Source organism: Lepidochelys kempii, chromosome 6 (genome assembly GCF_965140265.1).
Source record: "Lepidochelys kempii isolate rLepKem1 chromosome 6, rLepKem1.hap2, whole genome shotgun sequence".
NCBI lineage: Eukaryota > Metazoa > Chordata > Testudines > Cheloniidae > Lepidochelys > Lepidochelys kempii.
The window spans coordinates 17,453,392-17,465,521 of record NC_133261.1 but is presented as its reverse complement, the minus strand read 5'-3'; the positions used below and the strand labels follow the sequence as shown (position 1 = coordinate 17,465,521).

Sequence of the window (12,130 nt, the reverse complement as noted above, 5' to 3'; positions counted from 1 at the left end):
CCTTGTGAGATTTTCAGAATTGCCTAATCAGGTTATATGCCTTATTCAAATAGATTTCAAAGGAAAAGTCAATGGATAAGTGCATGTGTCACCTTTGAAAATGGGACTTAGGCTCCTAGGCCACTTAAGTGCTTTTGAAAATTTTACCGTTAAGATGTAAAACCCAGTGAACTTGCTTTGGAAGTTACAAGAACAGAACAAATCATACAAAGCAGCCAGATTTGCTCCTTCCATAGGATTACATGACGGGTCCCGTGGCCTCAGCATTGAATCCAGGCCAGGTCTGTCCAGAGATAGACAGACGAAAAATGTGAATTACCTCGCTCCTTTTTCCTAATGATTTCAGTTGGAATGGTACAATGAAGCATTAAACTTCTATAGCAGTGGTGGGCAAACCACCGCTCGCGAGCTGTATGTGGCCCTTTTACAGTTAAAGTGCAGCTCGTGGAGCCCCCCAAGACACCCCCTCCCTCCATTCTCCATCTACCAGACAGGGGGAGCTCAGGGCTCCTGCCCTGCAGTGAGCTGGTGGGGCTGGGGTAGGGTTGCCAACTTTCTAATCACACACAAATGAACACCCCTGCCCTGCCCCTTCTCCAAGACCCTGCCCCCACTTGCTCCATCCCCCCCCTCCCTCCGTCACTCACTTTCCCCACCCTCACTCACTTTCACCAGGCTGGGGCAGGGGTTTGGGGTGCGGGAGGGGGGCAGGGCTCTGGGGTGGGGCTAGGGATGAGGGGTTTGGGGTATGGGAGTGGAGTCTGGGTTGGGGCTGGGGTAGTGGGCAAGGCTGGGGGGGGTTAGGGCTCCAGCGGAGGGGGTGCTGGGGATGAGGGGTTTGGGGTGTGGGAGAGGAGTCTGGGCTGGGGCAGGGAGTTGGGGTGCAGGGGGGGTGAGGCTTCGGCTGGGGGTAGGGCCAGGGGTGAGGAGTTTCATAGAATCATAGAATATCAGGGTTGGAAGGGACCCCAGAAGGTCATCTAGTCCAACCCCCTGCTCGAAGCAGGACCAATTCCCAGTTAAATCATCCCAGCCAGGGCTTTGTCAAGCCTGACCTTAAAAACCTCTAAGGAAGGAGATTCTACCACCTCCCTAGATAACGCATTCCAGTGTTTCACCACCCTCTTAGTGAAAAAGTTTTTCCTAATATCCAATCTAAACCTCCCCCACTGCAACTTGAGACCATTACTCCTCGTTCTGTCATCTGCTACCATTGAGAACAGTCTAGAGCCATCCTCTTTGGAACCCCCTTTCAGGTAGTTGAAAGCAGCTATCAAATCCCCCCTCACCCCTCAGTTTGGGGTGCAGGAGGGGGCTCGGGCAGCGACAAAAGCTTTACTGAAGTCAAGACCTGTCTTGAATGCTTCCCACCATCCACTAGGCTGGTTACCCCATCAAAGAAGGAAATTAGATTAGTTTGGTGTGATTTGTTCTTGGCAGGTCTATGTTGGCTATTAGTTATCCCCTTATTATCCTCTAGATATTTACAAACCGATTGTTTAATAATTTGTTCCAGGATCTTTCTGGGTATCAAAAGTTAGGCTACCTGGTCTATAGTTCCCCAGGTACTCATTTCCCCCCTTTTTAAAGATAGTTACTATGTTTGCCATTCTCCAGTACTCTGGGACCTCATCCATCTTCTGAGAGTTCTTGAAGATAATTGCTAATGTTCAGAGATTGCTTCACCTAGTTTCAAGATGTACAGAAACAGCAGGACAAATATGGATGCCAGCCAGTTCTAGGTTGAGTGTGTGCAGTATTCTTTTGTGAAATCTTTTGTCCCATTGCCATGATTCTCAGCTTTTCCCCCATTTTATTATGTTATGGGGACTATCCTCTGTTTAATTTGTGTGTGTGTGTGTGTGTGTGTGTGATTTGTGAAGTTTCATTTTTGAAATGGGAGAGAAGTTTGTGTGCAAAAAATCCACCAGTAGTGAGTATAGTGAGTAAATTGTGCTTGGAAACATGAAGGCCCTTTTAACCAGCCCCAGTGTTTGCTTTTATGAAAGTAATTAAACACTTTGGTGCATCTCTGCTGGAACTGTGGCTGCATCATTTCCAGGATACTGTCCGCAGGCATGTTCCAACCCTAGGGTTCAAAGTAACTATTTTGTATGATCTTTTTCAGGTTTAATGTATGTGGTTTAAAGGAAACTCTGAGGAACTTAGTAAATGTTGCCAGTTTGACATAGATTTGCCTCAGTTATTATCATAACAAAATCTGGCATTTTCCTTTCATACCTACTGTATGGTAGCGATACACGGACTTCTTCTTTGTAATATTGAATAATCAGTGTAAATGAATGATTTGTGCATTGATATAGCGGTTGTCATCCTGTGATCTCTAAGCAATTTACCATGTAACCTTAGTTATTTTTCAGTAATGTATCAATTATAAATTTCAATAGCTGATTAGATCCTTTTCCAAATCAAGCCCTCTGTCTCCTGCACTAATAAAACAGGACGTGAACAAAGACCTGAACTGCTTTTGGTTTATTGGAATAAAAAGTTTAAGTGAATCTAAAACATCATCTGTGGCTTATTTGTGCATTAGAAATTTAAAACTCTCTTGAGCAAAGAACCAGGAAGAAAAGAAAATAAGAGAGAGGGTATCAACAAGAAGCAATCAGCAGGTAGGATTATGATGAGTTCTTCATTGGTGCAGATCCCTGGAGTTATGGTTCCTCTTAACACTTTGCCAGGATATTTTTCTGAAACAGAGATTAACAACAGTGAATGGAGAGGGCTTGACTCTGCTAAGAAGATAATGCAGGTAAAGTGCCATACAACCAGCTAAATTGAATATTTTGGAGCATAAGAGCACGTTGACTGGCTGCACACTCACTTTTGTCATGGTAGTATTAAATCTGGGTGTTTTAAAACCATGAGATTTCATCTTTGTAACAGAAGGTTTTGACAAGCAAATTTGATTTTAAATATATCTAAGCAAAACTGAAAGGCATCTAAGCAATGACTTGTCATGATAAGCAAGACAGGAGCTATTTCTTACTCTAGAAAGAGCAGTAAAATCTCTTAAAGTGATTTTTTTCACCAGTGTAACCCTTTGGACCTGAATATGCTTCACAGTAGGGCCTGATACAAAACCCAGTGAAGTCAATGAGAGGCAACTGACTTCAGTTTGTTTTGGATTAGGCCCTTACATTGCTTTTACAGAGGGGTATTTATTTTGACTTCAGTGAAGTTATTCCTGATTTACACTGGTACCCTTTATTTAATTATAATAATAATAATAATTAATAAATGAAATTACCATCAATTCCCCTATGGCTTCTGAATGTTCCTGTGAAAGTTTAAGCACACTTTCCTTGAGCTCATAAGCAGCAGTCTTCATAACATCACTGGTTACAAAAGGAGCAATTGACTCCATGTATTTCGGACAAGAGCCAAAGAGGGACTTGTTAAGAATGTTAATGAGAACTGGACACGTATCAGCAGTAACTGGAATGCAAACATGAAATAGAGTTAAGCAGGATAATATCAAAATATTTTAAACTATTTATTGCTCAAATATTTAGTGCAATTTCTCTACTGTGTCTTAAAACTCATGGTGTTGATGCCATAGTGGAGGTTGTGATGGCTATTCCGTTCTAGATATCTGTGCTCTTGTGCTTATACCTCTATCACTGTGTTCGTAAGGCTAAAATTTTTCCTCGTTTTCGTTGAATGGGGAATACTTGTAGAATAAGGTACTCAATGAGAGTAAGGGTATTAGAATTTGTCCTGTTGTGGATGATTTCTTGCCTGGCAATTGTTAGAGGGCTTATTCCTTCACCCACTTACTTCCCTGGTCCTTCTCGCATGAACAGAGAGCAACAATACCCGAAGTCCAAAGGTGCAAACAATTTTGGGGGTGAACTTCCAGCAAGCATGATTCCAGTTTCCTTCCTTAGTGTCCCCCTTCCCAGCTCTGACACCACAGAGCCTTACACCTGTGTCCCTGTTCCCATTCCCCCCCGTAACAAAACATGATTCCAATTTCCCTGTTCCCATTTCCCTCCCCCTCCACTTCCTGATTGACTGCAGACTATATAATAAAACTTGAGTTCTGCTTAGCTATACCTTAACCAATCATTTTACTTAAATTTAACTAACCAATCCTAACATATTGTAACATGATTAGCCAATCAATTATATCCCACCACCTTAATTAGTTGACACCCAGCAAAATTAATTATCCAGCAGACAGAAACCATCACAGAATCAGACAGAGATTATACAGACAAACAATTGGGAAATGGGGACTATAGTGATAGAACAACACAGAAATGAGGAAAAAAGAAAAGGAGTACTAGTGGCACCTTAGAGACTAACCAATTTATTTGAGCATAAGCTTTCGTGAGCTACAGCTCACTTCATCGGATGCAACTCAGAAATGAGGATTTCACATCCCAGCTATTGATAAGTGAGTTCTTGCCAGATAGGATGCTATCAAACTAAGTTTCCTTTTATATCTTCTAGGCACTTCCCTTTCTCTGGAGGTGATAGGCATGATCAGGACAGGATTGTATTCCTAACAGCCCAATAGCACCTTCTTTCAATGTGACTAGTTTGGAATGTGAGGAGGTGACTGGTCGCTTCCCAGCTTATGGCTGCCTCTGCTGCTTCGCCAGAGGCCTTAGACTAAGCACAGGGCCTCAGACTGTCACAGTAAGAGAAGGCCGTTACACCGGCAGACAATGATTTTGATTCTTTTATACCTCTATAACTAGCTAAGTGATAAGAATACACCTAAATTCTTAAAGTACAGGCCTTTGCAGACAGGCCTGAATATCTATATCCTAACCGCGATAACTCCAAATCAGATTATATTTTGAAAATCAAACAGACCATGGAGGTATTTCTTTTCCTCAATAAGGCCAAGAGCCTTGGATATTTTTGAAGAAATTTGGTTGAGTACAGCACAGTGGGCATGTCTACTATATTACTGTTTTACGCAAGACATGGGTGTAGATGTCTCAAGGTACACAAGTGGGATATACACATTCAAATACCATAAAAATGGACATTACTTAAATGGTCAGCCTTTCCCCAGCCTCCCCACTTCTCGCGGAGGGGGAACAATGAAAAGATAGAATGACAATGAGTGAGCAGACAGACTGAAATGCAAATACAGAGAGAGAGACTGAAAAATGGAGATGAGATGGGGAATAAAAATTGTTCATAATTTCTTAGAATCAGTTAAACTATACTTAGGGCACCCACTCATCCCAACCAAACGTTTGAGAGCGTCTGCTCTCTCTAGGACCTGGGTTGGGGTCCTAGTACATAGTATAGGCTTTCTTCTACCAAATCACCCTGCCATTCAGTTTTTTAAAACTGAATCTCATTGGGAAAGTGGGGAAACCACCTTGGTTTTAGTTTGCAGAGCAAAATGTTTTGTATATTCAAACTAATTTTGTGAACCTCAAGAAACAAAACAAAGCAATGCATGAAAATCCCTTAACCTCTTAAATTCCCCCTAAGTTCACTGATCCCTATTTTAATCAAACTCTAATGAATAGCCCTTGCTAACCCAAATTCATAATATGTAAGGTAGTGTTACACGTTAGGCTACAATACCAAGTTGACACTAATGCCCATCTTTTTATCAACACTGCTTTGAATCCCATATATACTTAAGTCAGTGGACCTGATTCTGCTCCCTGTTTACCTGATGTAAATCAGGAGCAGCTCCAATGAAGTCAGTGGAGTTACATCAATCTAAAGCCAATGTTAGATCAGAATTATATCCTGCTGCTTCTTAATCAAAGGTGGTAGAACTTATGCACCGGTCAAAATGCAGGTGCATGTCAGATGGTCAGAATACAGGTGTAGGTAGATTAAATTGCACAGCTGTGTAGCTTCCACTATGTGACCTTCAGGGCCAGATTCCACCACTATCATTAGTGTTGAGTAGTAGCTTACTCCTTGAGTACCCTATTGATTTCATAGACTAAGGTGGCAGAATCTGGTCCTCAGTGAGTGCAAAATAAGTGGTTTCAGAGCAGCAGCCATGTTAGTCTGTATCCGTAAAAAGAAAAGAAGTACTTGTGGCACCTTAGAGACTAACAAATTTATTAGAGCATAAGCTTTCGTGAGCTACAGCTCTCTTCATCGGATGCAAAATAAGTGTAACTGACCTGAATTGTTTCTTTCCAGTCTAGAAACTGGAATGCATTTGCTGTGGGAACCTTATAAACTCCTTAATGTGAATTTCAAAGAGCTTGATGCTTGAGGCTTCAAGAATTTGAGGTTTCATATAAAGAGGGGCCAATTATGTAAGGCTCCATTGTGAAACCCCTACTCAAACTGGGGAGCACCTACTCATACAAATCATCCCATTGACTTCAGTCAGTAAATGTTCTACAGTCTGGCCTGTAAGTAATACTCACCAGAGTAGCAGCACAGTGTCAGGCTGATCAGCAGAAGAGCAACTGGCAGCTTCATGGTGAAGATGATGATTTATCGCGTATCACGCCTCAAACGGCAAGAGCCAATGAACTCGCTTAGGAGCTTTGCATGCAGAGATCCAATATATAAGCACAGCAGCGACACCTGTTCCTGCCAGCAGAGTCCGTGCCACACCACATGGCCTCATTAACACTGGAATCTATCCCATGTTTGCCAATGGAGTGGAAATAAGAAAAAAAATGTAAAAGTTACCCTTTTTCATTGTTCTCTTGGGAATGGAATGGTCTGAAGAGTTAAACGTCTCCAGTTCTTGTTATGTAAAGGTGCACTAGAGATCAAGAAAAGGGCAAGAAAGAGTCATATGTTACGTAAAGGACAGCATGTAAAGGACAGTTCTGATGGACGAGGTGACCCCACATAATTGGTCTCCTCCATCTGTAATTTCTACGAGTCTGCAGTATTTGTGTTTAATATTTGGTTTAATACAAATAAACATCCCCTTGAGTTACTTGTGCTGACCTCCCCTAACTTAGTCTGATGACAGAGCAAACAGCATGTGCAAACCGAATAGACTTTTACACTTTCAGAGAGACAGGTGGTCTCTTAAGATACCATCTGCCTAGATTCTCACTCTTGGATCTTAACTCCTTAGCAGGGGACCAGTGGAACTCCTACGGTTGTTAAAAAATGTTGGCCTCCTAAGCATAGCTGAAGCATGGTGAGCCGCTGCCCTCCACTCCCTAGAGGTATAAATGCTGCTCTGAACATTCCAAATAGTTCCTTCTTGTTGGTGGAGGAGTTCCCAGTTTGCTGTGCTTCTGCATTGCTCCAGCTCTTTCTACTTCTCTATCCTTTACATGATTTATGTATCCTTCCAGGCAGTTTGGTAGGTTGCATGACTTCTGATACCTTAGCCTCAGCAATCCTGTATATTTTTGTAGCACTTCAGTGCTTGTTTTGCCTGGTGCTCTGGATTCCACCCCAGAACACCCACTCCCACGCTTTCTTCTTCCTCTTAGAGCACTGCTTCCTTCTCTGCATTTTTGGTACGTGCCTCAGTCTCTCTTGGTGCTTGTACACTTTTACGATTGAGTTGCTAGTTGCCTTTCTATTTTCCTCACCAGGATTTGACTTCCAACTTGTAAAGGATACCTTTTTGTCTCTAACCACCTGTTTTACTCTGTTTAGCCACATTGGCATTTGTTTGGTCCTCTTACTGTTGGTTTTTTTTTTTTTTAATTTGGGGTATACATTTATTTTGAAACTCTATTATGGTGTTTATAGATAGTTTTCAGGCATTTAATCCTTGTGACTTGCTACAATGAGTTTTCTGTTTGTTTGGGTTTTTTTTACAGATTAGACCACTCATGTTCAGACTGGACTCACGACAGCCATGGAAGCAGATCTGTATCAGGAGAGGACAAATGCTGACAATCTCCGGTTGAAGTTCATGATGTTCTGATGGAGGTTTGAGCAGTTACTGGTAAGCTGGATCTGTGACTCTCCTGGCTGTTCAAATCGAGTGGATAGGTATTGTCAGCTGTTGACAATGCCTGCCTCAAGAAGAGTATGCTTCTAGCAACCCTCAAACAAGCCTTTGCTAGCCCCTTGCTCAAAAGGTGCATCTTGGGCTTGACACAAAGAGTGACTTGGTTGTGTTGGCAGATGGTGGTGGATAAAGACCAGGTGTCAGCCACCAGCTGCATTTGATACTCTTGATCATGAGGTGTTGGCTGTCATGTGGCCCCTGGAAGGATTAAATGGAGCTGTGTTAATGTAGCTCTGTTCTTCTTTTCTTGGAGAGTCATGTTGAGTAGTTGTTGGCAATTGCTCTGCTTTCCCAAGGGCCCTTAGATATGGGATGCTGCAGGCAGTCATTCTGTTTCCTATCTTATTTAATATGTAAATGGAGCTGTTAGGCTGGTTAATGACAAGGCATGGGCTTCAGTCTATATGGAGTATGCTGATGACACTCGGCTTTATGTGTCTCTTTAATCTGACCAGGACAGTGCAGTTAAGCTCCTTAGCAAATGTCTGGTTGAGATTTGGGCATGGAAAGGGGCAGGGTGACCAAGACTTAATCCAGATGAGTGTGAGGTGATAGTGGGAAAATGGGGGAAGCAGCTGAAGGACGAGGCAGAGGTAACACTGTCCCCATTGACTGTGGGTGTTCGTCCTCCACTGATCACCTGAGTTCACCGTTTTGAGGTGGTGTTAGATCCCCATGGGCATATTAAAGCAATGCCCAGGAATATGTATTTTCATCTACATCTGGCCAGCAGGCTGTGACCTTTTCTCTCTTCTTTCTATTGTTGTGCAAGCCTTTCTCACCCCAAGAAAAGACTAAACTTGCATGAGTTTTCAACCTGGGGGTTGCAAACCCTGAGAAGTTCGCAAACAGCTTACAGAAGACCATGACCACCTTCTCTTTCTTTATGGCATAACTCAAACTTGGGGGAAAAAAATAATGATACCCACCCATGGTCCTCCCCCAGGCCAGGCTCCACCCACTTGAGGTGCCAAAAATAGATTAAAGGCTTTATGAATCATGCAATATCACAAATATCGTATGTCACATTTCACATCACAATACTGCCCTTGCAGTGAAAAAGCTTCCATTGCCACCGGGAGAAGTGTTAATGACAGGCCCATGAGCTCTGTCTGAAAACTAAGCACCACCCTTCTCTACAGTAGCTCATGCTCACAGCTAACTCAGACAAATTCTGCTGCGCTTTCTCTCATTCAGCATGGTCTTACTCCACAAATAGTTCTATTTAAATCAGTACTCAGCATAAGGTGGCAGAATCTGGTCCTTGGTGAGGAAAAGACATGCAAGAGTGTGTTACTATGTCCACATCAAAGACAGTAAAATGTGAGATTTTCCTCTCTGCTTGTCTGAGAATGTGGTATACTTGATCGCTGAGCTTCCATACACATAAAACTTAGCTGTGGTAGAGAATTTCCTTCCTGAATGGAACTGTGTGACTCAGTAGGCCAACAAGCCTCTGGATGCCATTATCCTCCATAGTGCAGTATATGGCTGCAGGGATAGACAGGTGTTTCTGTTAATTTCCACCTCCTTGATGGTATTGGATGATGGGAGGACTATTTCCCTTCTCCTTTAAACCACATGTAAGATAAGTTGTCTTTTCCCATCTCATGATAAATCTTTCTTAGCGGTAAGGCTCTGGGTGGAGTCATGTCCATACTTGTTCCGATGCTTCATGCTAGCAACCTATTAGCAGAAGATTGCAAAGCAGGACTGGCTCCATCCTCAGTCTCCTCTTCTCTTGCAGCTCAAGCTCACCTGGGCTGCATTACAGCCATCCTGCGGGTGTAGAAGCAAGCTCAGTGTTTGGTCTGGATCACGTGGAGGGCCTTCAGCCTATGTACAATGAAAACAAACTACACAGCATGGATCTTCACCCTTGTGGTACCAGTGAGCCCACAGAGCTGAGGGCCTCCTTTGGGGAGAACTCCCTGATGCTGAGGAATACAATAGGGACACAGAACATGATTTAGTTCTTGTTCACATAGGTCAAATGGAACAAAGGTGTGCTCCTCAGTCCCCAAACACAGCATGACAGGTTTTTTGTTTGACTTGGATTCAGAACTGTTGGGACAGATCTTCTCTTGTCTACATAGTGTAAATCTGAAGTAACTTCATTAAAGACAGTGGCGTTCTCTGGTCTTGCATTGGTTTAGCAGAGCAGCATTTAGCCTACTGGAGTACTGGCTGTGTTTTTGGCCCTTTCCCTGCATGGTGCTAGCTTCTGAGTGATCTTTGCAGGTTTGGGGAGCACCATGGTGACACTGCTGAACCAAATTACTCCAGAGTTCCCAACAAAGGGGTAATATAGTCCTTCTTCAGTATGAGATTGTGCCAAAGTTACTTCAGTCCTGTGTTTTGGGGTATGATTCTTCTCTCATTTACATTGCTGTACATTCAGCTAAGTGCAATGGAGTTGATTCTGATTTACACTGGGTTACGTGAGAGGAGAATCAGGCCCTTTGCATTTTTTCTTGCTCTTTTTTTCTAGCTGGTTTATAGAGTTTACAGATGTCAGCAGCCTGTTACAGAGACAGGCCTGAGCAACTGTTTGGATCTGGATCCAGATTTGAATGTCTCCAGAGTTCCAGTGAGCTCTGGTGTTCTGGCTCAGGCTCATCTCTACCTTACAGCACTTGATAACTTACACCAATTGATAAATAAGAGGAAAGGATAGAATGTGTGACACTGACGAAGTGTGCTGCAGCAGCTGGAAAGGTACAGCGCTTGGCAGAGTTAATGTAGCTACAAAGGCCTGCCAGACCCTGCATTGAGCACAGGGTTACTGTTACAGATACAAATACCTGTGAAACACTTCATACATTATTCACTCCTGCTCTTTCTTGGCCTCCTTGGGAGCTTTAATCACACTCTATCAAGCTGCCAATGAGGTACGTGTTGGGTTGAACAATCTCAGTATAAAGTTGTTTGTTTTTCTCTGCTTGTCTCACAAAATCTGAATAACACCCTTTCCATGGGCCTGATCCAAAGCCTACTGAGTGTAAATCTTTCTATAAACTTCAGTGGGCTTTGGATCCGGTCTCAAGTCCTTGCTGCCTGGTTTAACGCTGATCAGAGTACGTAGAAAAGTCTCTCTGTCACAAATCAACTTTAGGATTCATTCATAGAATCATAGAATCATAGAATCATAGAATATCAGGGTTGGAAGGGACCTCAGGACATCATCTAGTCCAACCCCCTGCTCAAAGCAGGACCAATCCCCAATTAAATCATCCCATCCAGGGCTTTGTCAAGCCTGACCTTAGAAACTTCTAAGGAAGGAGATTCCACCACCTCCCTAGGTAACCCATTCCAGTGTTTCACCACCCTCCTAGTGAAAAAGTTTTTCCTAATATCCAACCTAAACCTCCCCCACTGCAACTTGAGACCATTACTCCTTGTCCTGTCATCTTCTACCACTGAGAATAGTCTAGAACCAACCTCTTTGGAACCACCTTTCAGGTAGTTGAAAGCAGCTATCAAATCCCCCCTCATTCTTCTCTTCTGCAGACTAAACAATCCCAGTTCCCTCAGCCTCTCCTCATAAGTCATGTGTTCCAGATCCCTAATAATTTTTGTTGCCCTCCGCTGGACTCTCTCCAATTTCATCCACATCCTGTAGTGTGGGGCCCAAAACTGGACACAGTACTCCAGATGAGGCCTCATCAATGTCGAATAGAGGGGGACAATCACGTCCCTCGATCTGCTTGCTATGCCCCTACTTATACATCCCAAAATGCCATTGGCCTTCTTGGCAACAAGGGCACACTGTTGACTCATATCCAGCTTCTCATCCACTGTCACCCCTAGGTCCTTTTCCGCAGAACTGCTGCCTAGCCATTCGGTCCCTAGTCTGTAGCGGTGCATTGGATTCTTCCGTCCTAAGTGCAGGACTCTGCACTTATCCTTGTTGAACCTCATCAGATTTCTTTTGGCCCAATCCTCCAATCTGTCTAGGTCCCTCTGTATCCTATCCCTACCTGCCACCGTATCTACCACTCCTCCTAGTTTAGTATCATCCGCAAATTTGCTGAGAGTGCAATCCACACCATCCTCCAGATCATTTACGAAGATATTGAACAAAACTGGCCCCAGGACCGACCCTTGGGGCACTCCACTTGATACCGGCTGCCAACTAGACATGGAACCATTGATCGCTACCCGTTGAGC

The 12,130-nt window shown here is 43.3% G+C and overlaps 1 protein-coding gene and 1 long non-coding RNA gene across 2 annotated transcripts in view; one reads left to right on the top strand and one right to left on the bottom strand.

Moving 5' to 3' along the window:
* Positions 1–2,519: 2,519 nt before the first annotated feature.
* Positions 2,520–6,483, bottom strand: LOC140913810 (uncharacterized). The gene is made up of 3 exons (XR_012159664.1): positions 6,393–6,483; positions 3,272–3,459; positions 2,520–2,711 (listed from the first exon to the last, which is right to left on the bottom strand). It is a non-coding gene; the product is annotated as an uncharacterized lncRNA (long non-coding RNA).
* A 725-nt stretch (positions 6,484–7,208) lies between these two features.
* LOC140912497 (inner centromere protein-like) overlaps positions 7,209–12,130 on the top strand; it is a 61,478-nt gene continuing 56,556 nt past the window's right edge. The window contains exons 1-2 of the mRNA XM_073346973.1: positions 7,209–7,297; positions 7,767–7,894. The gene's annotated coding sequence lies outside the window, so the exon portion shown is untranslated. The remainder of the gene's footprint in view (positions 7,298–7,766; positions 7,895–12,130) is intronic.